The following is a 25,602-nucleotide window of genomic DNA, read 5'->3' as shown; positions in this document are numbered from 1 at the left end:
AGGAAATTCTTGTAAGCCTCTAACCAGAGGAGTTTCTCTTTTATTTCTTGTTTTAAGGGAGTAGAGTTGTTCTTTGTGTCTCCATATCACTTATCTTGGATTTTTAAAAACGTTTTACTCTTTCTGTGAAATAGAGTCTCGATGCTAATGTAGGCCTATGATAAATAAAGGGGCAAAGGTAAATACCTCTAGTGTTCGGTTGACTTTTACGTGAGTGAGTTTAACTTGGGAAGGCTTTTGCAGTATCTTTTAATATATTATGGAATTTGGAAACTGTTGAGATTTTGAAGGACCTCAAATTTTCCATTGAGAACAATAACTATTTCAAATTAGTTAAGAACTTTGAAATACATAACATGAGGCCAACGACATGATGTTTTTTCAGGTAAGATCTGTAGTAAGTACCTGTTACTTGTTTTACTGATTAATGGATTGCTCCAAAATCTAGAGGCTTAAAACAACAACATGTATTATCTCAGTTTTTGTGGGTCAGGAATTTAGGCCTAGCTTAGCTGTGTCCCACAGCCCTGGGCCTCTCAAGATACCGAAAGCCAGGTGTGGGCTAGAGCTGCCATCCTTAAAAGGCATGTCTAAGGGTCAGTCTGTTTCCAGGCTTGCTTGAGAGGTTGTTGGTAGGGTTTAGGTTTCTGTGGGCTATTGGCAGGTGGCTTCCCTCAGTTCCTTGCTAAGCCTTCTCTGTGAGGCAGCTGGCTTCATCAGAGTAGCAACTGAGGGCAGGGGGGTGATACCAGGTCCAATCCACTTGAGAAAGGGAATTTGCACAGTGTGGGAACACCAGCAGGCCGGAATCATTGGAGGCCATCTTAAAAAGCTGCCCATCATGGTCCATCCCCTGTCCCTAACAATTCATGGCCCTCCATATACGGAATAGTCCCTCGGAAGTTCTCTAAATGTCTTAACTCCATTACAGCATCAGCTCAGAGTCCAGAATCTTGTCCTCTAAGTAAGTTCCAGCTGTAGGTGACACTTCCTTGGGTGTAATTCTTTAAGCGTAGCTCCTAGGGCATTTCAGTTACTTCCTATTTGTATAATCCAGTGCTGCCTCTCTGTAGTTCACTTTGGAGAGAAATGGCTTAGATACTCTGAACCACAGGATGCTCAGTCCAGATACATAGTTAGTCTGAAAACACTGCTGTGTCGGGGGGCGGTGTTTGCAGTAGCTCTTTTTGGCAGTGATTGGGATTATAGGGCAGATGGCAAATTGGCATGTAATGGAATTCAGTACTAGCTTAGTGATTGGCCAAGAATCTGATCAGAGCCCTCATCTTTAATTTCTGGACTCACCAATGCAGAAATGAATGAAGGGAAATGCCCTTCAGTTTAGTTTCTCGTAATGAGCTGCATGAAAAAAGGTGATTTTTCTACTGCTTTTTAAATAGCAGACCATGCCACTTTGTAGTTTTGCTATTTAATTTTGTTCCTCTAGGTACAAAAACCAGGAAAAAAACTTCTACTTATAATCTGAAATGACTTAACCATTTTATTAATGATTTTTACATTTTACTAATGATTTTTGCATTTCTCTGACCATTATGTTCCTGAGATTGATCTTTGGTTTTCTAAGCCATTTAAAAACTGAATCTCGTCTTTGGTGATGAGTCATACAAAAAAACTTAAGGTAAAAGAAAAGAGGAAATAAATATTTTAAGATAGTATGGGATATAAAATCTTTTACCTACTTGTAGTTCTGTAATAAATAGGTATTGTCAACAAAACCTCAAAATCCACTTCGAAAAAGGATCATGCTAGAAAAATTAGATAAAAAGTCATTTCACCTCCATAGAATAAACCTGGTTTTTCAGTTCAGTAAGAATGAATTTGAGCTTCTGATCATGGGAACATGGGAGCCCATGAATTAACTGGCCGGTGGACTGTGTTCCTCTACAACTGCGGGTGTGTAATACTTTCTATTGAAACCATAAAAGCAATGGATTGCTGAGTAGGTCTACATATATGAAATCCACTCTTCGGTGCCACCTGCTTTTGTTGTGTGTGCATGGGTGTGTGTGTGCATGTGCTCGCGTGTGTGCTCACGTGTGTTCATCAGGTTAGTCTGTCCCCCACTTTTTTTTTTTTTTTAAAGATTTTATTTGTTTATTTGACAGAGAGGACAAGCAGGCAGAGAGGCAGGCAGAGAGAGAAGAGGAAGCAGGCTCCCTGCTGAGCAGAGAGCCCGATGTGGGGCTCAATCCCAGGACCCTGAGATCATGACCTGAGCCGAAGGCAGCAGCTTAACCCACTGAGCCACCCAGGCGCCAGTCTGTCCCCCACTTTGTGTCTGTGTGTTCATGTCAGTAATTGGTGTATTCTCCAGGAAATGTTGGAAATATTTCACTCTATTCACAATGGAAGCTTTGTATTTTTTCATGATGATACTTTGAGATAAGTGACATTAACACCCCATCCAATGATTTCAGAAATGCCTTTGACTAAAGCACAATTGGGGAGCCGTTTATCTTGGGCTTCCTCAGTCTTCCTATCCTTTGTTCTCTTCTGAACACCCATAGACTATGGTTATCTCCATTTGGGGCATGGTGGTACCTGGCCCAATTAATTGAAATGACAGGACTGGGTGCAAGGGACCAGGACAGGGAGCTAATTGGTTTGCTAGGGCTTGGGAAGTTTTGGGACAACAGAATGAATTGCAGGAGATTGAAGCAACCTGGAGTCCAGATCCATTGACTGTCACCATTGCATAATAGGCAGTCACTGAGTGGTGGCTTCCCTCCAGCCCCCAAGCCTTCTTTTGAGTTCCTGTCTAAGTTAAGTGAATGCTTCATTTCAGGTGGGTAGAGAATATCATCATAGAATGTAGCAATAGGCAATGTATTTGTAAATTCCAACACAAATTGTAACATTATTACTCTTTCACTGTCATTAACATCCCTCTTGTTGCCCCGATTTAGCTCTTTTGCTTTATTCTCTGTTAATGAGTATGATAGATAAACATGAGGCTGAGGCCCCTGGAAGTTAATTTATACACCTAAATTCCCGTAGTTAGAAGAGGCAAAGTTGAGTTTCCATCCCTGGTACGTCTGACTCGAGAGCATGAACTCTTTATTGTCTTGCTCTGTGGCTTTACATCAGGGAACTCCTGTAGTAGGAAGAATGAGTCCCTCATTCCCTTTGGGCATGTGACAGGAGCGAGGTGGGTTCCTGTTCCTGGAATAACAAGATTCTGAGCAGGATACCAGGATGAGTACTCAGATGGCCAAGATCAAGTAGAGATGGTTTTCAGAAATTGGGTCTTTGGGATAAGACAGATTTCCTGTTACCAGAACTAACAGAACACAGTATGACACAGGAGTACTGATTTAGAATTCCTTAAGTTATTTCTGCCCCGAGTTAGGACCAGGTCCAGAGTTGGGGTGGGCTGAGCTTCTTGGTGGGGCTTGCGACTCCAGCTGCTGAAGAGGAAGCGTCCAGTGGGAGAGGACTGGTAATGGTGGGGGGCAGTCTTCTTGCTTACCTTTTAAAAACCTATTAGGAAACCACCTGAAATTGGATCATATTGTAATGGGAAATTGGGAAAGAAGCATTTGTGTTGTACTAAAGATTAGAGTGAGGAGAATGCAGCTCTAGTTGTGCTCATTCAACCCCAGCCAGCAGGTGGGGAGGTGGTGGTTTTGGGGGTGTGTGTGTGTGTGTGTGTGTAGGTAGGTAGGAGTGGTGATTGGAAGTGGCCTTTCTGGAAATTTTGAAGTCATAACCATCGCTTATAGCACTATTGAAACTGGCGGTATAATAACTTGGCTATTTCGGCACTGATATTTCAGCAAGTTAGGGATTGTTGCTGGGGTGGAAGGCAGGGATTGGGGTAGGGAACCAAGTTGATTGCCAGGCCTTCCTGGAAACTTTGAAATTACACTACTTGAAGTCAACCCTCTTTACTTGTAGTTGAATTTGTCTATAGGACATTCACAATGTGATTGAAAAGACAGCAGAAGCTCACTGTGATGCCATGAAAAGGCAGTTTGGAAATTCAGAGCAAATCAATATAAAGAATATGGTTACTCTGGGGGGAAAAACAAGATTTTGTTTTCATGAGAATGTCCTTGGTGATAATGAAGGAAGAAAAACACAGGAAACCTACAGTATGCTGTGAAAGCAGATTCATTTCTAATGGAACATTTCTCAATATTTTCCATGAAACATGAATCATAGGTCTTGAAAGGGCCCCAAAAGGTCATAGTTTATTCTCACTTGGAGGCAGCACTGTACCTATGGCACCCTAGACAAAAGATTTTTCTTCCCTGGGCCAGATGAAAGTATAAAGAGCCAATTGTTAGGGGGGAAAAAGGTATCTTAGCAATCAATATGAATTCTTGACTTTGCTTAAGTTCAGGAATTAATAGAGGGCAGCTGCAGGTCTGTCCCATTATTTTCATATCCTTGTTTGGGCTGAGGTGCTGGCAACGCAGACTTCCTTCCTGTCCACACATGCCATCTTTTTATCTGGGCCATTTCTCTGTTCTCTGTAAAATCCTTCAGCCAAAACAAATAGTACACTTCCTTTAGGGCTCCGGATCTGTCTCTCCAGGAGCCCTCCTAGACCACTCCATTCCATCCCGACCTCTGCTTTCCTGGAGGAGCAGGTGGAGGTGGCACTGTCCGCAACAGTCTGGCTGTCTGTGCGCACTGCTCTTGGGCTCTTGGGCTCTTGAATTAGACTGTGAACCTAGTTGCGACACAGTATCCTCAACCTGCTCACCAGCCCCACAGCCTCTTAATGATTGCTGACTAGATCCTTGACGGATCCTGGCATCCCATCAGGTGTGATGATTTTGCTTTTAAATTCTATCATTGTGCTGGGAGCTTTAAAATATGTAGTTCAGCACTTTTCTCATGGTCTCTCAAGTCTCCATAGAAGGACTTTCATTTCCCAAAATGTTGGATAATTGAAGCTAGTCAGTTTCCTTGAGAGAAACATGTTGAGAATCTAAGGTACTTTCATATTACTTCATATTCCAATATTAAAGCTTGCAATTAAAAAAAAAGATTTTATTTTATTTGAGAGAGAGAAATGGAGGGGGAATGGGAGAGGAAGAAGCAGACGACCCCCTATTCCAGCCTGCCCCGGCTGAGCTTGGGGCCCAACATGGGACTCAATCTTAGGACTCCAGGATCATGACCTGAGCCAAAGGCAGACCCGTAACCAATTGAGCAACCCAGGCACCCCTAAAACTGCAATTTTCATTTGTGTGTGTGTGTGTGTGTGTGTGTGTTTGTGTGTAAATTTGTGTTTTAAGACTTAGATACAGACTGTGAGCCTGAAGAAAATAGGTGGATGTCATGGTGATAGAAGAAAAAGATTAAAGTAAAATGCTTGGGAAGCACCATTATTTTAATAAAGAATCCTATTTAAAGAAATGTCATGCTGATGCGTTTTGCCCACAAGAAATGGACACCTTCTGTAGATGTGGTTTACTCTGCTCACTTGCAGTGAGTGGGTTGAGACCTAGAAATGACAGTAGAGCGTGTGGTAGGAGGGAGCTCGAGGAGACCCCTGCTTTGGCCAGGCTGTGGCTTGGCTGCCATGACACTGGGGCACTTTCCCCTCCCCTCCTTACTCTCTGCAAGCCTTCTTCAGCTCTGTGTTGGATTCTCCTCCTGCCCCACTGAGTGTGGGGACTGTATCATTGAACACCATGCTCTGCTCAGGGACTCTGAATGATGCCATGGAGAGCGGTTCCATGTGGCTGAATCTCCTCGTCTGCCCCCACCCCTGCCCCTCTTTGTGGGATTCAGCACCCAGACTGCCACAGGGACTTAAACGTTACTTTTTTTTTTTTTTTAATTCCCTCATTTGGACTTTTTTGGCACATTAAAACACTGACCTGTCATTCTTGCTAAGAATTTTATGACAGATCCTGAGGAACGCGCATCTCTGGCTTTGCGGAGAAATGACAGGAATGGTGTCAGAGCGAGGGGTTTACAACCTGAGGTAGACTATAGTTTCACAAGCAAAGCTTCTATATGGTCTACTCCTTTAGGGCAGACTCTGCATATAAATAAGAAGTGCTTGTTTTACTGGCTTTAAACCAAGGGAAAAGACCTGTGGGGAATGAAGCTTGTCTGCTAAGGCTGACTGAACTCTTACCTTGGCTGACATCTGCAAACAAGTGTTCCATCAGAAATAGTTGGGTGGTTTGTATGTGAGTGCCTTCCCTTCCTCTGCATCTTCGCAAGCCTTCATTACATTGTTATTTGAGTATATTTGTAGAATGTGTTTTAAGTGGAAATATTTTTTTCTTTTTACAAGACTAGAATTTTGAGGAATTGCCTTGAAAATTCACTTCTTTTGCGGTGGAGGAGGAGGGCAGTTTGTGACTGATTGCTAATCTGAGATGTTATCCTGAAGAGTTGGGGCTCCCTTGAAAATCTTTTAGAATGGCCCAGGCTAGCTCCAGTATCCTATCTTTCTGATTGCTCCAAAACTCTCTTTGGGGAGAGTTCCTTCACAGTCCTCCAGTGAGGTTCTAAGCAGGGAGGGTCTGAGTTTCTAGGAAAACTTTGAAGTACTCCATCAATTTGCCGATTTATCTTATGGTTCTTAAATGGTAGCTTCAGGACAAAGCAGTTTTTTTGCCTGGTGTATGTGTGTAATATTGGGTCTCAGTGTTTTGGAATATACTTGATCGCTGAAACGTTTGAGAGCTTTATTTTGAACGTGACGATTTGGCTTTTCTGTCATACATAGACATGTGCAGCCGTTACTTGCAAACAGTTCTCTTCTTGCAAGCAGGCATTCTCAGGGTGGACCTAAGAGGCCTCTTTGAGACCCAAGCTTGTTGCTGAGCAACTAGAAGTTGACCAGTAGCGTGGTCCCCACAAGGGCTGGTAAGTACTGGTGGGCCTGGAGCAAAGTCCAGTTTCTGGAAGGGATGGGAGGAAGGTCTGTGGTGGTACTTGCAGCTGTCATCACGCTGGGACTGAGTCCTGAGACTGGGTTACATCAGTGTCAAATTACGTTGCTTCCCGGGAGGTGTAAAGCCCCTGTCAAGGGAGGTACCCAGTGTGTCTGCTGCGTTCTGTCCTTCTCCTTCTGCCCTTGCCAGTTATCTTGATGGTTTATTGCTGTTCTTGCATTTGCATAATTAAGACAGATAAAACCTCACCCAGTATTACGTTGTCGTTGTCGGACGTTGGCCTTTTTCTCCAAGTAAAGTTCTAGTGATTTGATCTGTTAGAAGTTGTAAAGATGATGTTTTGAAAGTCAGTGCTATATAGTATGATCCCTGGCTGTTCTCTAGCTAATGCTTAACCTCTCAGCCTCCCTCTTCTTTCCTAAGGTGGGGATAACGCTAATACGTATCCATGGCAAGAGCCTTTGTCATCACCATTATCTAGTAACGGATGCAGTTTTGCAGATTATTTTTGTTCTAAGGAGATGTCACAATAAATAGTGGGCTATGATGTGATTATCCTGCTCATGGAAATCTGTAGAAGAAGGTCTGGCCTCCATTTTACTGCCTGTGTATACTAGGCTTGCTTTCCTGTGGTCTGATGAAGGTTTATGGGAATGTATATGTTGTTCAGATGCAAGTTGTGGATAAAACCAGCCCATTGTTCCATGCATTTAAAGTAAGCTCTGTGGTAGCTCAAGCTTTAGTTACTGCTTTCCTTTGGGGTGATAGGTAGTTAACTCTCACAGCAGGCCCGAGCGGCCATATTGAGACAGGCCTACAAAACAGTTCCTCTGGGTATGCCTTGCCTTTTACATTTCAATGAAATTCCATACTACTTTTTTTTTTTTTAATTTTTTATTTTTAAAGTAGGCTCCACGCCCAGTTGGGGCTTGAACTCAGGACCTTGAGATCAAGAGTCACATGCTCTATCACTGAGCCAGCCAGGGGATCCAAGTTTTATACAGATTTTAATCTGCATTTAGTGCGTCCTGCTCTTTGGCATGGCTGAAGGGCTGTAAGGCATACGGGTAAGATCTTGGGGGTTTTGGAGCGAGATTACCTAGTTTAGAACTTCCTTGCATCTTACTTGTATATCACAGAATTAGTTATTTCTCCATACCTCTGTTTCCTTATCTGTAGAATTGGGAAAGACGATATTGGTCTTGAAGTGTCACCCCGAGGATTAAATGAAATACTGTGTAGAAAGTTTCAGAGTCCTGGTAAACTCCAGTAAATAGGAGCCATTGTAAGGGCAGACATTGAATGTCTCTTCATTTTCATTACCTGTCATTTTAAAAATATCCCAGGAGAGCCTACATGAACTTGTGGGATTGGTTAGAATTTTCTCTTAGATGTCTTGGGGCACCTGGGTAGCTCAGTCGTTAAGATGTCTTCACTTTCTTGTTGTAATGCTTCAACAGAACACATTTCAAAAATTAGGTGATGGAATTTAGCTTGTGTGCCCTTTTGCCTTTCAGACTTGAACAAAGGTTAAAATGTTACTTCTGAAGGTACCACTGCTTGGAGTTCCTTAAGTGTCTCAGATCTTTGCATGCCTGCTAATTCAGAAGAGTGAACAGTGTCCTATAACCTCACTTGTCTGCCACATTTCATAGCTTGTAGTCTGTGGGGTCTTGCTTTCTTCTTTCTGTATTTTTTACACTTAGAACTTGAAATGGAAAGCAGCATGTTGGAAGTGTCTTTAAGGAAGACTGTAAAAGGTTCTTTAGAGGGTAGGTTTCTTCAAGGGTGGGGGTCATACCTACTGATCTTTGTATTCCAGAACTTATCCAGCACCTACTAGGCATCCAGAATAAAGGAAAGTCACTAATAAACTGCTAAAAATTCATGTCAAAGTGATGAAAAAATTCAGAGTTACTTCACAGAGGTTCTTTTTCCTTTTTGTTTGTTATTGTACTTAATTATGTTTACTCTCAGTTTTTCAAGTTAGGATAATGAATGCAGGTAAGAGTGGTTTTTAAAAACACATAGCTATTCTGAAGAAGTCCATTATATGGGTTAGGTCCGCTTACCAATAAAAAGCATGAGGGAATGATTATTCTATTCATTCCTCTGATAACTTTTTTTCCTTTTGTGAGAACTAGGCTGGGAACATCTTGGAAAATATTTTTAAGGCTATTTAATAGTAAAAGATAGACCAACTTTTTCTTTTATGTTACTGGCAAATATTTTTGTGTAGATTACTTATTTATGTTTTACAGATGTTTTTGTGCAGTTAGAAATTATTGCATTTATCTGTAGTAGTAAACTCTCAAACTCTGTCCGACCCAGGGATGGATAGAGTACACTCTGTGAGACTGAGTGGCATGGGGATAGAGTACACTTTAAATTGTGATTTAAATGGAGTAGTTTTTCTCTACCACCAGTGTGATCAAAGTGGCAGGGAGGGAGGTGGTGAGATGGGTGATTGGGAGGGACAGGCAGGAGGCCAGGAGAGTCCAGGTGAGGGCAGTGGAGAGGGCAATGTGTAGAAGTGGGAGCAGAAATCATAGATGTGTGGAGGGTGGTCATGACTTGCTGGCCAAAGGCACATACACAGAAGAGATGGGGTGAGTGATGGGCTCTCACCGAATTGTACGTTTCTCAAAGATAGGCAGAATCTAGTCTTCTGAAAAGTTTTTGTCCTTTAATAGTGAACATTTTGTACTCTCTCCTAATTGGACAAGCCATGGGATAAACAAAAAAGGATTAAAAAGAAGGGCAAACTTGGGGTGCCTGGGTGGCTCAGTGGGTTAAGCCTCTGCCTTCAGCTCAGGTCATGGTCTCAGGGTCCTGGGATTGAGGCCTGCATTGGGCTCTCTTATCTGTGGGGAGCCTGCCTCTCTCTCTCTCTGCCTGCCTCTCTGCCTACTTGTGATCTCTGTCAAATAAATAAATAAAATCTTTAAGGAAAAAAAGAGGCAAACTTAAAAAAAGGTAAATATTTTTTTCTGCTTATCAACTTGGGCATTGCTTCTCTGAGGCAGTTTTCAGTGACTTGGAAGGTGTTTTGCTCACTATTTTTGAGGATGTAAAGGCAGCTGGGTAAAAGGGGAGTAAGTTTTTTCAACTCTTCAAGTCTTTCTTTGTCTTGAGTTAAAATGGAAGCATTGCAGACTTTAAATGTGACACTTTTATGGACACTTTATATGTTGCATTATAGAACCAGAATTAACCCCAGTTTTGTGGTAACTTTCTGGCTGTAGAGGTTTCCACATTTTTACTTAACTTAAAAAGCTTCCAATTATTAACAGATTGTAAGTTCTATTTAAAAATAAAATTATTTATTAGAGAGAGAGCCTGAGCAGGAGAGGGAGAGCGAGAATCTGCAGCAGGCTTCACTCCCAGGTTGGGCCTGGTGCTGGACTCCACCTCCTGCTGAGGTCATGACCTGAGCTGAAACTAAGAGTCAGAGGCTTACCAACTGAGCCGCTCAGGCACCCCTGTACTTAAATTGTCTTTGAGTATAAGCATGAAATAATCACAAAATGTTAATAAAATATAGCCCAAGCATGGCATGTTATCCCATAAATTAGAAATCAAGATCTGAGTTAATTCAGTTAATTTAGTCTTTATTTATTTATTTATTTATCTATTTATTTATTTGAGAGAGAGAGTGCGAGAGGAGGGAGAGGGAGACGTAGACTCCCCGCTGAGCAGTGTGCCCAGTGCCAGCTTCATCCCAGGACCCTGCGAAATGACCTGATCTGAATGCAGAAGCTTAACTAACTGAGCCATCCAGATGGCCCTGGTTAATTTATTCTTCATGATCAAGACAAGGTTTTATTCTGTGGGTCGAGCATTCACATTTTCAGTGCCCTAGTTCCTGCGTTATAATCTTAAGATAACCTCTCTGACATTTCAGAATTTTATTAATATTATTTATTTCAGGATTTAAAAGCTGGTTATATTAACATCGTGGTTTGTAAATTTTGCATAGCACATTACCAGGGGGCACTTGTAAAATAAAATACACAGTTGATCCCTTGGCTAATTTTGGGAAGTTGTCAGATTGTAGGAGAGTAAAGGCCGGGGGCGTTGGTAGTTTGGGAATGTTTCACAGTTGAGTTGAATATACAGTGGAGATTGAAAATCTCTGGTTCGCTTAATCCTCAGGCCAGCTTAAACTCTCAGGCCAGGCTTTCCCAGGATGTCGTGCCGCACCTGCTGTGGACTTGTGTCTGTTCATCAGGCTGGTGTTCTTCAAGAGGTGTTGCAGTTTTTTCAAGTGCTTCAGGATCTTTTATCTCGCATTCATATACTTATTAAGGAACCTCTACATGGTGGTTGTTTTTATTGAACTTACTAATTAAAATTGCTATTTAGTTTCTGTTAAAAAACTTCTATTAAGTCATTAACAAGGGTCATCAAAGAGAAATTGGGAGTTTGCTCCTCTCCCCGCAGTACAGATTTGTTTTACTTTTATTTTGATGTCAACTCAGTATTTGTTTACTTATTCTGTTGTAAACTTGCACATTTCAGAGTTGATTACAGCACGTAAGATTGTGCAGGGTGGATGGAATTGAAAAAGTGAGATGGAAGATAACCATGTTACAACTTGGCGTTCACAGAAGCTTCATTTGGCCTCTTTCTACTTGAGTTCAGGAAAGAAATTGGGCTGGCACTCTTGCTTCCCTCTTTGTTTCCTTCATTCTAGATTTGGCGTGGTACCTTGAAAAGGGGCTAATAAGTACCCAGGAAATGTCTTGGCATTGGACTCAGGTGGTCCCCACAGCATACCTGAATCTGGCGTATTCTATCTGGTGTCAGAGGCTGATGATTATCGATAGCTTCAGCATGGAAGTGTTGTTAAAACATAGACTGCTGGTGTGTCTGTGTCCCATGTGTGTCGTTGCCCACCCCCCCCTCCCCTTCTAATTCAGGTTTGGGCTGCAGGTGTGCTGATAATAAACATTGCTAAGAAGTTTCCCAGGCAATACTGATGTTCTTGGTTCTGGGACCAGGCTTTGAGGAAGACTGAAGGGAAGTAGGAGATTGTTGGGGTGAGGAGCCCTTGTAAGGAAATGGGATTTACGGAAGTAGTGCCCTTAAACAAAAGAGAGAACTCTTGGGATTCAGTCTGGTCACGAACTGGTCAAAAGGGGGGAAAAAAGTCCTGTGAATGCCAAAAAAATAAGAAAGAATTGGCTCAAATTCTTCAGTCATTAACTCAAAGATCGAATTATTTCTTGATCTGAAATTTTTCCCCCTTCCTCTTCTAGAATGTTAACAAACTGACGTTTAAATTGGGGACTCTATTTTCAAAGCATTTGTTTGTAAACAGTCTTTCAAGTTTATATCTCTTGAGTCAATCGCCATTTTATCAGGAATTCCTCTTTCTTTGTGCTTCCATTCCCACATGAGAGTAAATAGGATATCGTAGGAATATTTTAAAATTGAATGTATAACATTGTGTGTATTGGGGAGATGGTCACAGAGTTAGGAAACTTCTGCAGATAAACATACCACACTGTGTGCAGGTAATCAGCACACATGTTCTTTTCCCAGTTAGCTGTGTAGTCAAAAAGCCGAAGGGGAGGGCAAAAACTCAGTAGACTCATAGGGAAATTGGCTTCAGTGTTATATTCTAAAGAAACAGGAAGGTTTTAGGGCACAAAACTAGGGGGAAAGGAAGTGACTCAGAATTCAAAAGAGATAGGACTCCACACCAGTAAGGATCTGGAATGGAGGCATGGCGTCTACAGCAGAGAGGAGAAGCGAGCCACAGGAGGCCATTGGGGTTGGTGAATGACTCCATAGTAACGTGGAAAACAGGATTATACATGTTGTTTCTTTTTTTTCCCCCTCCTGTGGACAGGGCACCATTGTAGAAATTCAGAACTTTGTGCCCTGTTGAAAAAATCTGTTTTAAGGGTCAAATTGAATTCCAGACAGATTATTAGTAATTAAAGTTACAGCTCTTGGGGAGCTTTCTCATGGTCTCTAGTTCTGCTGCTGTTCTGTGACTCGAATTCATTGATCATTTTTCTACTCCTCATTGCACCTGTCATGCTGGTATCAGCAATTAACATTCCTCAGAGGTGAATAGAATGCCAGCCTCCATCTCAGATGGAACTCAAGAACAACAGGTGCATTCTACCTGTTTCTTGGCTTTCCCCAGGGTAGTCAGAAGGCAAGTAATTAACCGCAGAGCAGACTTTGGAGAAAATGCGAGTCTTTCAAATTTGAGCCAGAGTGCTGAAAAATGGCGCTGGGTAATATATTTAGGAGACCTAGGGAATGGCTCAACAGGAAGAGTGAAATAGCCTTGCTAACCTGACCTCTTTAAATTTATGTCAAGCCTGTTTCCCTTTGTCCATACTCTGCACCTTCTGCACATTCTCTGTTTTGTGTAGCTTTTTGTTGTTGTTGACTCAGGTTCACATCTGAGGTCACTGGACTTGAACTCATAGAGTAAAAGTCAGCTGATTATAGTGTTAATTTTCGAAACTCTTCCCTTTTAAATGAAGAAATCTTGTGGCAAGAGCGCCCTGATACAAGTTCAACTCTCTTTTCATTCAGTCTAGTTCCACTGATCAGAGCCTCTCTTTCCTCACCTGAGAGTAAGAGGATTGGATCAGATCCTGTTCTAAAGTTCCTCGTAGCTTTCAATTTCTCGTTCCTCTCTCACTTTAATTCCTTTAGAGTTCTCTGCCATTTATACGTGCCTAATTTTCATGAAGAGTCTAAGCTCTTCTTTTTTTTTTTTTTTTTTAAATTTTATTTATTTATTTGAGAGAGAGACAGTGAGAGAGAGCATGAGCGAGGAGAAGGTCAGAGAGAGAAGCAGACTCCCCACGGAGCTGGGAGCCCGATGTGGGACTCGATCCCGGGACTCCAGGATCATGACCTGAGCCGAAGGCGGTCATCCAACCAACTGAGCCACCCAGGCGCCCCGAGTCTAAGCTCTTCTTAAAGAGGTTCAAGTGTAGGCAGAGTTCAAGAGCTTAATTATCTAGGATTTTCTGTTTGCAAGTGAGATGGTAAGTTATCATTTGAGGCACTTTAGGTACTATATGAATTTCTCTAAAATTTATTAGCAGTAAGTTAATCTTGACTAGGAACAAAAAAGGGAAAGAAAATTACCCAGGATACATTTTAAAAATTTTAATAATGGCCACTTTTTTTTTTTTTTAATTTAGAGAGTACTTTATTACTTTCTGTAATCAAACCTATGTAGGTAAGACCTTACATATCTGATACAGTGCATTACCCCTATACAAATGGAAAAAATTATGTGTAACATTTCTAGACGAATATGGCTATTAATTTCTGTACAATGCCAGTCCAACATAGTATAACTGGGATACTTTTCCTAAAGTTGACAGCACAGCTAAAGTTTCCAAAAATTCAAAAATATATATATGATACAATATGTGTATGTATATATGTGATGTATGTATGTATTACTCTGTATCAAAAGACCAGTAGCAGTATGTTGTGTATCAATAGCAGCAAAAGCTTTCAGGTTCTGCAGTCACGTGAACACAATTATAGAGACATCCAGCATACTCCATTAATAAAAAAGAAAAAAGTAAAACAAACAAACAAACAAACAAACAAAAAACAAGAAACAAACCCAAACCCCAGAAAGCACCAAAACTCTGTTACTGCAGTGGTACCTGGCACCATTTTTTAATTGGCTTCTCACTCAGTAATTGCCACATTTTAAAATATATTTGTGGGGATGCCTGGGTGGCTCAGTGGGTTAAAGCCTCTGCCTTCAGCTCAGGTCATGATCCCAGGGTCCTGGGATAGAGCCCCGCATCGGGCTCCCGGCTCAGCGGGGAGCCTGCTTCTCCCTCTCTGCTGCTGCTCCTGCTGCTTGTGCGTGAGCGCTTGCGTGAGCGCTTGCGCTCAGCACTCTCTCTCTCTCTATCAAATAAATAAAATCTTAAAAAAAAAATAAAATGTGTTGTGCACATGCTGTATGCTGGACACTTCACACCACTGGTGGTCATCCCTCCCTGTCCCGCTGAATCACTTGGGATTTCAAACAAGCGATAATTGGGTCCCTGCCCCCGGAGATTTAGGTATGATTGGTTGTGATTGGTATCCAGTATATTTTTGAAGATTGAATTGTCCTAAGTGTCATTAATTTACATTGCATTTGGTAAAACATTTGGATTTTATTTTTGTCATCTAGTTTTTAAGGTATTAAGTTATTTGTGAATGGAAAAACTCCTAAAAGCACAAAAAGCTATGCTTTCTCATCCTAGGCACACTGCCTCAGTGAAAGGGTCCATATATTGTGTGTCTTGACTCCATATATATGTGTCTTGTTGTGCCTACCTTTTTTCCATGAACTGGATCGCATTGCCTTGCTGCTTCTCTCGCATCTACAGACTAGCATGCATGCTTGTTCTTTTTGCACTGGTTTCACAGGATCATTTGCTATCATCTTTTTGGATCTAGAATGCCATCGATGTTAAGGTACGCCATTATGTCACATACCTCTACAAAAGAGAAGACACCATCATCAAATAATGACTTGCCTTCAATGTAAAACACTTTTCTATTTCAGGAGATGTTAAAATGAGGGGAAAAAGGTACTCAGAATCAATGAAATACACTGATTTAGTTTTTCATTTCTCTCTCAGATTTAATTAGGTCTTTAAAAATCACAGATTAATACGTTTTTTTCCTGGTTCTGTGTTTGCATCATCAGTTCATGTTTCCTTGTGTGTATAAAAATTGGAATAGCTTACTCTTCTGTCTATTTTTCAGTTGTAGAAATGTGTTTCATTTGTTAAACATTATCCCTTCTAAATATGTCCTGGAGAATTTAATACGCAAATCACAATCTTGTGATGCTCATTGTTCGTTTTAGCTTCTCACCAAATGTTGCTCCCATTATGCCAAAAGGCCTTTTTACTTACTTACTTACTTACTTATTTATTTATTTTTATTTTTAAAATGATTTTTTAAAAGATTTTATTTATTTATTTGACAGAGAGAGAGATCATAAGTAGGCAGAGAGACAGGCGGAGTGAGAGGGGGAAGCAGACTCTCCACTGAGCAGAGAGCCCAGTTTAGGGCTCGATTCCAGGACCCCGGGATCATGACCTGAGCCGAAGGCAGAGGCTTAACCCACTGAGCCACCCAGGAGCCCCAGAGTCCCCCCCTTTTTAAAATTGCGTGTATATGTATGAATACATATGAATACGTGTGTGTGTGTGTGTGTGTGTGTTCACTTGCCAGTGTTATCACTTGTGTGCGTTCTGTCTAAAACTTCTGGTAAGATTTTCACTTTGGGTTTCTTTTTACAATTTTTAGGGCTTCTCTGTGGTTCATCCTATAAAAAACAATATAACCCAGTTCAGCAACCTTATCATGTGCTTCTAACGTTTATATGGAAAACATTTAGTTCTTATGACTTATTCCTGCCCCCAACCTTTTTTTTTTTTTTTTTTTTTTTGCCTACAGTGTTAACCAAGAAATATATTACCCTTGGATCTAGACCATCTACCTCTAAATACCTTCCTTGCATAAGAGCTAATTTAAACTTATTCCAGGTGTATAAGCAGTGTACGAGGTTTAGTAGTTTTTATTTTGAGACGCTTTTAAAGCGTCATTGTAGTTTATCAAGGCATTGAGTACTTTTCTTTGGTGAAAATGCTAGATTTCTATAATGCCTGGAACCTCCGTGAAACTCAGAATACTTGTTTGGTTTCTAGTCAATTAATTAGGTAGCTGAATCTGATATTTTGTTTCTCATCTGTAAGGAGGTGCTGGTGAGATCCACTTAAGATCTCCAGTTCCTGCCCGAGGACCAGGTTTGAGGGGCCACTCAGATTAGATGTGCTGTGGGTGTTCATTTTCTGAATGGCTGAAGATGAAAAGAGAACCTTCTGTATCACTAAATCCTAAGTACCTATAATTTTTGGTTTTTGTTTTAGTCTCTGGGTCCTCATGGAAAGTGAGTGCTACAACCACATGGATTCTCTGGGCGCTGTGTGGTTTTCTCTTTTTCTGGATTGTTCCTAGTGCACCTATTCCTGACTCCCCTTGGCAGCTACGTTGTCCCTTTTGTGTTTGCGTTTGTGTGTGCCCACGTGTGCTTGGGGTGGGGTGGGAGGATTAACAGCTTCTCTCTGCAGCATAGCTCCATGCCTTCCTGCACTGATGGGATCAGACGGTCTTCGCTGTGTCTCTGCAGTGTTGATGTGTGTCGCTCTGTCCTCCATTCTGTGCCTTTTCTCTCATGAGCACACCCTCCTCCTTGCCTTCACTTCCTTACTCTGTTTTCTTCAGCACACATGCTGTTTCTGAGGAAAAAGATTGACTTTGGGCTGTCCACTTAAGAAGACCTTCCAGGAGTGGAAGGGAAAGCCTTCAAGGAAGAAAACCACGTTTTCTTCTTTTTATGGAATCCCTGTTCTCATTTGCCACAAATCAAGAAAATTAAGTATCTTAGGTGCATAGGAACTCTGCTATTTCAGCATGGTAACCTCAATCCTGTTGGTCTACATGAGCAGGATCAATTTTGGAACTTAATGGACTGGCTACATAAAATATGGCATAGTAGTCCCCCACCCCGGTATCTAATGGGTTGCATTCCAAGATCCCCAAGTAGATACCTGAAATTGCAGGTAGTACCAGACCTTGCACAGACCGTGTGTTTCTGTATACATATATACCTATGGCAAAACTGAGTTTATACATTGGGCACAGTAAGAGATTCACAAGGACTGATAGTAAAAGAGAACAGTTATACCAGTATCCTCTACAAAAGTTATGTGCATGTGGTCCCTTAGAATGTCTTGTCCTGGACTCATCCTTCTTGTGATGATGTGAATGATAAAATGCCTACAGGATGAGAGGAAGCCAATGACGCAGGCTCTGTGATGTAGCGTGAGGCCAGTGGTGACCTTCTGATGACAGGGCAGGACGCTCATCTGCTTTGTGGTTAATGAAGTCGGCAGAGCAAAGCCTTGGAGAAGGGGAAGCACTGTTGTGTCAGCAGTTCATTGTGTCTCTTTGTCCAGGTGCTTCACGTGCTGGTTGTCATAAGTCTCTCCTGGGAGTTATCATGATGGCATCTGGCCATCTTACTTGTTTACTGTTTTTACTCTGTGTGTGTGGAAGGAAAAAGACCCACAGTGACCCCTTTGTGTGTCAGCCCCTCAGGTCAGGTTTTCTGCCCTGATCCAGCGCACGTTGGGGCTGCTGAGATCGGTTGGGTGTGCAGAATTTCTCTGTCCGCCTCAGGAGCCAGAAAGCCACGATGAAGTTTGATTTGGCTCGTGGCAGCCTTTTCCAAATATGAATTTGGAGGCAGAGCAGTAAGTCCTCTAAGAAAAGAGGGAGAAGGGAAACCAGTAACTATAACTGGAAATATTTGGGGAACATTTAGAAATGGGGCAAGCCACCCGTAGTGTTCGGAGTCTCCCCTAAGCTTAGCTTGTGTGGCTGTGGCCCTCAGAGGCCAGCCTTTTTTTTTCCAGGCTCCTTGCTCCCTTCGCTTGGGGGAGAGCATAGGGCCGCCTGTGTCCTGCGGGTGCTGCACGCTGACTTGCTCCAGACGGTCTCGAATGTGACCTGGCAGCCAGCACTGTTTCCTGCTGACGTGGCCTCCCACAACTGAGCCGAACAGAGCCGCCTCAGTGTGCTGAGGAAGGAGCGGCCGCGGGCATGAATCACCAGCGGGATAAGGAACAAATTAAGAGGGGAAAGCGCCTAGCTGTTCAGGTTTCCTTCAAGATACGCTTAAAAGACACCTCTTTTATAGGGAGAGAGGAGGAGGAGGAAGAGAAACAGGAGTGGTGATTTGTTTGGCGGCAGGAAGGGTTTCTTATCAGCAGGAGTAGGCTTCTGGGGTGAGACCCAGCCTGCCAGAGACTCGTGAGGGGACGCCCCAGAAGTCCAGGCTGGGCTGCATCCTTCGGCCTGCGTGGGCCACACTCGCCCTTGGGCTGGAGGAGTGTGGCCTCCTGGTGACATCCTGCAGACAGACTTGCAGAAAAACAGGGGAAAAGTGGGGTTTGTGTTTTGGTGGAAACCGCTCTTTTCAGCTCAGCAGGCCCAGAAGGAAGGGCTGTGAGAGACCAGAGAGGAGTGAATCCCGCCTCGCCCTGCTCCCCTCTGAGGTGCCCGCATCCCACGTGATGCTCAGTGTCCACCTGCTTCATCCTCCTCCTGGTGCTTGTTTGCTTCTCCGAGGTGGTCCAAGGACAGCGCCTTGTTGCCTTGTGAAGGGCCGAAAAAGTCCAGTTAGCGTGGAATTTCAGATTGAGATGGGACTTCTGTTTTGATCTAGACATTTAGTGGCGTCCTCTGTTCTGAAAGTTATTGTAGAACCTTTTCTTCAGTTAGTCTTTTTTTAAAAATTAATTTATTTGCCAGAGGGAGAGAGAGAGAGAGCATAAGTGGGTGGGTGGGGGTGCTACAGGCACAGGGAGGAGCAGGCTCCCCACCGAGCAAGCCCAATGTGGGGCTTAGTCCCAGGACCCTGGGATCATGACCTAGGCCAAAGGCACATCCTTCACCACTGAGCCACCCAGGTGCCCCCATTCTTCAGTTAGTTGTAAATGGAACTCCACTGCCTAGACCAGATGCATGTGGGGTGGGCTGGGGGCAGAGAGGCCTGGGGTGTACATGCTCATCTCTCTTCTGGCACTGGCCCTTGAAACTTCTTCCCTGACCACTTTGTACTCATAACATACATACTTTGAAAAACCACTGAGGTAATCTGCTGGTCTCGTTATATAGGTAAGAAAATTTACTTTTCAGGCAAGTCAGTTTTTAGGAAATACTGTGGAGACTTTCAGAGTGTCTACGAATAGAAGTTCTGTTCTCTGTCTCCTGCTCTGGAGCCTTCATCATCTCAGCTCTTGCAGAAGCCTCTCCTGGCCTCCCTGCCTCCAGCGCAGCTCTTGGACAAGCGCTATGTATTCGTAGGCGAGGGAGCTAGAAACCGTGGAGTTCGGACCCAGATGGTGTCACTACTCTAGGTGTGAGGTGAATGTGGGGTACAGTAGGATTGCAGATGAAAGGAAACCTCTGAGAGGAAAGCCCTTCAGCACCTTTTGAGCATGCTTTAAATTTTTAAACTGTGGTTTAAATTACAGAAATAGGAAATTTACAAAGAGAAAGTGCGAGATGACCCTCAAATACTCAGCCAGCGCCATAGGGAGAATGTGGAGGCCATCTGCTGCAGAGATTGGGAAAACTTTCTCAGTTTTCAAAAAGTTCTCTTGATCTTTTAAGCTCCTACGAGTTCCTCTGATTGAGGACTCTGGGGAGGGCGGAGCAATTTGATACCTGCTTTTCTTTATTGTGTAGCATCCCTACGAGGTCAGTACTGGGTGGCTTTTGGCTTGCGGTGTAACCCTTGGTTCCCAGCGTACCATTTATACATATAATTCACTCGAATTTGTTTGGTGGGTTGTTTACCCTCGCTTAGGGAATAAAACTGAGGCAGATTCAGGTCTAGCCTATGCTCTCACTCCTGCTCCAATGTCTGCTGTAGATGGACTTGAACTTAACAGCACCTTCTGCAAGTCCTTTACACTGGCCATATTTTCCAGCGTTTCTTCCTCCTGTAAGCCTCTCTTCTGTTGCTCCCCAGATTACCACCCTCAGCTTAGGAAACAGAAGCCTCAGCCCATAGCAAATGAATTTGCAGGAAAAGCAAGTCGAGTAAGCGTGGCAGGGAGAGGATGTGTGATAACTCTATTAAATGGATAGTAACGATGTCCTTACGCTTTCAGGAACGTCCCCGATTTCCTCTCACTAGACCTTGATTTATTTTTCGTAGGCCATACACTGGTGGAGTAGAAAATTACTCCAAATTGTTTGTGGTGATCTGTTGCTGTTGCCGGCTGGGCTTACACTTTGTGAAGGGACCAGGTGGGGAGAAACAGCTCTGTCTGTTAACCCTATCTCAGTGGCAGGGGTGCTGCATATACGATTACATGCTTCAGTTTTCCTCTCTGCTAATACTGTGGAAGAAAAAAAATAACCAGAGACTCTTAATTTCCAAATGTTCTTGGTGAATCTGTTCTTCAAGTACAACTGTGAGTAGGAAGCCAGGGCAGTGGGAGTGATCATTCTTTTGTGTGATGGTAATGAGATAATTTGTGCATTACAAATTTTCAGGACATTCTTTGTTGAAATGAAACTTCAGAGTCTTTGTAAAGCCGCATTAGTGAGTCTCTTTGCTTTATTGAAAAAAAAAAGTCTTTATTAATTTCATATGTTTTGCTGTCATCAGTTGCATCAACTAATGCAATTATTTTGCAAAAAAAGAACTTAGGGCTTCATGTGTTTTCATGTCTTGTCTTTTTTTCGGTCTCTTTCCCAGATACAGGTTGACGCAAGTCTCGGTAAGAGGTGCTCTTTCTTGTCCCCACCATTAGCCACGCAGCCTCAGTGGCAGCTGCCAAGCGGCATTTGATCCCGTGTTGGAGGAAGGCAGGAGGAAGCCTTCAGGGTTGGGTATGGGAGCACTGCTGGAAGGCTGGGCTGCTCCTGGCAGGCGGGCTTTCCCAGGGGCTGCCAGCAAAGGACAGTCACAGGGATTTCCTTACATTGTGGAGGGAATGGGTGGGCCGGACAGTTCCTACTGCCAGCCCAGATCTGGAACAGGTCTTTGTGTGGTTTGCTGACCGAATCTGGAAAGCCTTGTTCTAGAAGGGGGATTTGCAGTGAAAAGTGGCCATTGCTGATTTTTCAAATTTTATTTCCATGCTCATTCACCAAAGCAACTGGAATTTATTTGGTTAAAAAGCAACTAATTAATCTGTTTGATCTTCATGTGGAAATGAACCATATCAAATTCCAGGTCAAATCGCTTTCCCTTGTAGAATGTTTGCTTAACCTTTTGAGGTTTATTTCATCAGCTCATGGACTATTGAAAGTTTATTTGTCTTCAGTATTCTGATCTACGTGGTGGCATGGCTCTTGCCCTCATAATGCTCTTAAGTGTAAACTGAATTTTGTTTACAAATAAGGAAAGGCACATTTACAAATGGATTGTAAGAAGTTGTAGGTACACTGTGTGACTTACTCATAAGCAGTACCATATATGGAACCATTTTTGAAAAATTTTGCCGTCTGGTCCCATTTATTGTAGATGAAATATGTTTGCCCCTGTTTTTAATTCTCAGTAAGCCGCCAGTAATGCTATTAAGCTTATTTAAAATATGAAGAAACAAAGGTTCAGAATGGCCAAATAACTTACCCACAGTAGTAAGATAGCAGAACTGGAGTTTGAACTCTAGATGATTCTAAAGCTTCTGTATTTAAAAAATAATTTTTTTTAAAAATTTGATATAATTATAAATTTCACAGGAAGTTGTGGGAGGGGAAGCAGGTAGATTCTGTGTATTTTTATATTCTAGTTTTACCAGCTTTACATGGACTCGTGTGTGTGTGTGTGTGTGTGTGTGTGTGTGTAGATTTGTGTAGTCCTTACCACAGTCCAGGATGTTCTTTCACGAAAAGACTGCCTTGTGTTACATTATAGCCTCTCTTACTACCTCTTACCTGTTTTCCATCTACCTGATCTTTTTACTTAAAGAACATCCTATATATATATATATATATATATATATATATATATATATATGTATGTATATATGATGCTCAGAGAGAAAAGGCCAATCTTAAAAAAATAGATACTTATATATATATAGGATGTTCTTTAAGTATCTATTTTTTTAAGATTGGCCTTTTCTCTCTGAGCATCATTTGAGAACCATCCAAGGTGTGTTTACTGATAGTTCCTTTTTATTGCTGAGTAATTATTCCACGGTATGGATGAGTCACATTTTGATGGTGCACCTGTGGAGGACATTTGGTTTTAGTTTGGCCATTATAAATAGAACTACTGTGAACATAGGTGTACAGGTTTTTGTGTGAACACGTTTTCATGTCTCTGGGATGTACAGTGCTGTGTTGTTTTATAATTATGCACTTTGTTTTGTAAGAAACTGCAAACATTGCCAGAGCGGCCATGCCATTTTACATTTACTGGCCGGGTATGAGCGTCTCTAGTTGTCCTCATCCTTGCCAGCATTTGGTCTTATCACTACCACCCACCCACCCCCGCCCTGCCCCCATCAGTGTTCAGTTCTCCCAGCACCATTTGGTGAAAAGATTGTTCGCTTTGGATTGCTTTTGCACCTTTGTTAAAAATCATTTGGGGGGGCACCTGGGTGGCTCAGTGGGTTAAGCTGCTGCCTTCGGCTCAGGTCATGATCTCAGCGTCCTGGGATCGAGCCCCGAATTGGGCTCTCTGCTCAGCAGGGAGCCTGCTTCCCTTCCTCTCTCTCTGCCTACTTGCAATCTCTGTCTGTCCAATAAATAAAATCTTAAAAAAAAAAAAAATCATTTGGGTGGGGGCATCTGGGAGGCTCAGTTGGTTAAGCTTCTCCCTCTCCTCCTGCTCCCTGCCCCCAACCTCTCCTTCTCTCTCTTTCCCTCTCTCCTTCTCCCCTCCCCTTCTCAAAATAAATGAAATGTTCTAAAAAAGTCATTTGTCTGTATTTATGTATGTCTATTTCTGGGTCCTCTGTTTCTGTTCCATTGATCCATGTCTCTATCTCTTTAACCGTACTCTCTTGATTACTCTTGCTGTGTATAGTAAGCACTAACCTTCGCTCCTGGTATTTTTAAAAATGGTGTTCATTTTAAAATGATTTTAAAAAATGATTTAGATATTTAAGGTAAAGTCTGGACCCAAAAGAGGCATGTCACTTCTTCTTAAATACTTGTCAATAGGAGTTTACATTTAGGAGTTTTGGTTTAGCTCTGACTTACTCTGAGAAAATCAGTAGGAAAACCACAAAGGAAGTGTGCAAAAACATGAAGACAGGTTAAATAATAATGGGTTTGTAGGTTTGACATTCTGTATGCTATCACTGAGGTCCCTGAGTGACTTTAAATCTCGAGGGACCATAGAGACTAGATGTTTGGTTCTCTTTGGCTTAAAATACCAGCTGTAGATAATCAGAACAGGAACTACGTTGAGTAGAAAGTTAAAAATTAAGGTTCAAGTCCATTTTAAAAAGCTTACCCCTTACCTTGTGTATTTTAAGGTACATTACTTGCATTTCAGCCTTCTCTGTGTTCTGAGCTCTTCTGAGAGCACAGATAATGTAACATTTCAGACTTGCGGGGTGTGTGGAAGTAGAGGTCAGTCAGTTTCGCCTTCAGGTTTTACAGGTAGGAAACGGAGTCCTTAAATGGGCCGGTACCTCATGCAGGGTGGACATCCTGTCCGTGTGGAGAGAGCATGTTTGTCCGGAGCAGTTGGGTGTGTGGTGTGTGTGTGAACACCCATACATTGGCTTTACCAGCCATTATGAAGGGAAGTCCCCTCATTTGGGCCCAGCGGAAACCTTTTCTTGCAGGGATGTGTTGTAGACAGAAGAGTAGGATGCTGGTTCTGTGGCCTGCGTGTGTATGTCTACGTCTCCTATAACCCGTTGCTCACACTCTAGCTTTACCTGACGCTCACTGAAATTCGTGGCCAGCCCACCCGTCCCTGCTGTAACCTAGGGCCATCTCCTCTCTCCTTGAGTCCTAACCTGTCTGTTGGTGTGGGAACCTAGTGTGGGAACTGGTTCAGGAACTGTAGCCTCACGAGCTTAGAGATACGAAATCATGTTCTGTGACTCTAAAACCCGGAGGGCTGCAAGCCTGGAGGACAGCTTTCTAAGGCAGCTTTTGCCTGGAGGTGGGTGCCTTCTGGGATCCATGTGGTGGATGTATGAAAAGCACGCTGGGGTCCAGTCTGTGTACATGGGTCTTCTCCTGCCCTGGGCTCTTCGTTGAACAGGGTCTCTGGTGGGGGGTGGTGCTGGTGGGGGGTGGTGGAGGGGTTGGGGAGGTGACGACTGACTAGGGTCTGCCTTGGAAGGAGTATTTCAGCCTTCGGCCTCAAGGTAAACTGTTCTTTTGCACCGGCCGTGGTCCTGAAGGCTGCTGTAGAAATGGGCACCACTGCCCGATGGTACCGTGTGCCACACGACACTCAGCCCCGAGGCTTTCTCCTGAATGGAAGCTCTGTTTGTAGATGTTACGCCTGGAGTTAGATGCATGTTGGGCTGTGCTCCTTGGACCCTGCCTGTTGTGGATTTGGCTTTCCACCTGCTGGGGAGGAGCTGCCCCTTGTGTCCTGCAGGTGTCGACTTGACATTTTCTCAGGTTCTTTGTTCTTTTTTGTTGTTGTTCTTCTTCTTTACGGTCACCAGCTTGCTCTCTTGAGTCCGGTCCTTGCTGTGGTTTATGTTAACATCCAGGGTTTAGACCCCGACTCTAAGAAGTCATATTAAATCTTACGGGAGAAATGTTGAAAAGTTAAAGACCTTAAAACTGCCTTCTAAATAATAATCGGTCCACTCCTTTGAGGATTGTCATAGAACAGAGAAATGAAAAGGCCAACTGTAAATCAGAAAGTCAGTTTGAGGACCTAGGGAGGCAGGATCCAGTTAGTGGAGTAAGATTAATAGAAAAGTGTATATGATTGCATTTTTTAAAGTATACTCATTGTCTATAAAGATGAGGGTTACACTTTTATATAACACTGGCTTTTTAATTTTTTTATTTTTTTGTGCTTAAAATAAAGAAGCTGCCTGATAGTAAACTATTACTGAACATTTAGTTTGGCTATACTTAACTACAAATGCAGAACAATGGAAGGAATCCCTCCAAATGGGAAGGTGAA

The 25,602-nt window shown here is 42.7% G+C and overlaps 1 protein-coding gene across 2 annotated transcripts in view; it reads left to right on the top strand.

Moving 5' to 3' along the window:
• FNDC3B (fibronectin type III domain containing 3B) overlaps positions 1-25,602 on the top strand; it is a 339,705-nt gene that overhangs the window by 96,983 nt on the left and 217,120 nt on the right. The window lies entirely within an intron of this gene.

The sequence above is a fragment of the Mustela erminea genome, chromosome 1 (assembly GCF_009829155.1).
Source record: "Mustela erminea isolate mMusErm1 chromosome 1, mMusErm1.Pri, whole genome shotgun sequence".
Taxonomy (NCBI): Eukaryota; Metazoa; Chordata; class Mammalia; order Carnivora; family Mustelidae; genus Mustela; species Mustela erminea.
Note: the sequence above shows the minus strand (reverse complement) of the source record. Positions and strands in the feature narration are given on the sequence as shown.